Here is a 1,746-nt window from a genome sequence, read left to right on the forward strand (position 1 = left end):
AAGGAATATGTTTTGCTATTTTTTCATTATACTTTCAATACAAAACTTTTGTTCTGACAATTGTTCATTTACACAGTAAACTCTTTATAACTTAGCCATTCGTGTTTTCAAAATCCCACCACTTAAGGCTTGAGATTTGTTGGTTATGTTGATTATCCAACATGTATTTCATTATTATCTATAGTCTTTTTTGTAACGTAAAATGATTTATGTATTTTAATTCGGATTGTGCGCAAAAATGGTTGAAAAATGTATTTCATTACTTTTAATTATTTATTTCTTCATACTTTGAGTTTTAACGCATTTACCCATTTACAACACATGACCAGTAAATGGCGGGTAATTGACGGTCAGAACGTTGTCAGTCCCATCACCATCCGTATGATGTCAAATACGCATATACGTTCGAACGTTGACGTTTAAGACTCTCATTGTGAACTGGCCCTGGAATTTGAAAACTGTCATGTGCGACTGACAACCTGAAAAACTTGTGTTTGCAAATTTTCATTTGCGTATTACCATTCGAAAGAACTAGTGCAAAATTCTGAAAATATGATTTAAAAGGCATTAAAAAATGTTGCTTATCTGTCTTTTGTCTCATATTCTTCAAATTTTGCTTCAAGTCTTTCATTTTCCTTTAATTATAGTAAAAAACCTTTAATCATAAAAAAAACTTTAATTCGAGTAAAAATAAGTATCAAAATTGAGTGGGTGAAGAAAAAGAAAAATAATGTGAAGTGCATTGCTCCAAACTGTCAATCCGACTACCATCCGATTCGTGATGAAGAAAAATCCATTTTTTCAAAGTGCTTCAAAATTTAGTTGATAAATATCAGAAAACAATAAATACGGATATTGTCTGAAAAAGGGAAGTGAAGGATCCTACTAGAAACTTTATAGCATCAGTATGTATAAATTATAACTAATATATTTATAATACTTTATTCGAATAAAATCTGAAAAATGAATGAAGAGATACAATTTTCAATTTTAATTACTTTAATTGCAATTTTCGAATTTTAACCTAAAATTATTTGTCTCCTCGCCTGTGGCTGTTCCTCATCTGGTGATTATATTTGATCTTCACTTAAATTCCTTTTTGTTCGGGAGGATTTTTGGTTTAAAAAATAAGGAAGCAATAAAAAGAAAGATAAATAAAATGTTTGCATCTGGTATTCTGATCTTTTATTATCGTGGAAATCATTATAGACCTATAATTATTTTCCTTTAATGATTTTCCTATAATTTTTTCGCGATTACAGGAATAATTATTGTAATAATTATAGAAAAAATTGTAGGAAAATATTTATGGAAATTAATAATATTAAAATAATTATTGCAAAAAGTAGAACGAAGTATAAATGAATCACTTATTTTGAACTACTCACACAATAGTACATAAAAATTGACATATTTGAAGAAGCTTTGTTTAAGAATGAAGGTCTAATGAAACTTAATAGCTATGGGTATCTTCTACTTTTTGCAATAATTATTTCAGTATTTAAATATTATCCATTTATATAATTATTTCACTATAATTTTTCCTATAATTAATTAAATAATTATTCTTATTAGTAGTCACACAGTTGTGTAAAAATTATAGTAATTTCATTATAGGAAAATAATTATAGGCCTATAATGATTTTTCTATACTTTTACTTTTTCCTAAAGGATAGCCGGAAGGTCTATATACTAGTACATTTTTCTTATTTAATTATTTAATTATTCCTGAATGTAATATATTCA

At 26.9% G+C, this 1,746-nt stretch overlaps 1 protein-coding gene across 1 annotated transcript in view; it reads left to right on the forward strand.

Moving 5' to 3' along the window:
• The first annotated feature begins 686 nt into the window (after window positions 1-686).
• Window positions 687-1,746, forward strand: part of LOC117167986 (rRNA N6-adenosine-methyltransferase ZCCHC4) — a 223,859-nt gene continuing 222,799 nt past the window's right edge. Inside the window, exon 1 of the mRNA XM_033353280.1 lies at window positions 687-905. The gene's annotated coding sequence lies outside the window, so the exon portion shown is untranslated. The remainder of the gene's footprint in view (window positions 906-1,746) is intronic.

This window comes from Belonocnema kinseyi, chromosome 2 (genome assembly GCF_010883055.1).
Source record: "Belonocnema kinseyi isolate 2016_QV_RU_SX_M_011 chromosome 2, B_treatae_v1, whole genome shotgun sequence".
Taxonomy (NCBI): domain Eukaryota; kingdom Metazoa; phylum Arthropoda; class Insecta; order Hymenoptera; family Cynipidae; genus Belonocnema; species Belonocnema kinseyi.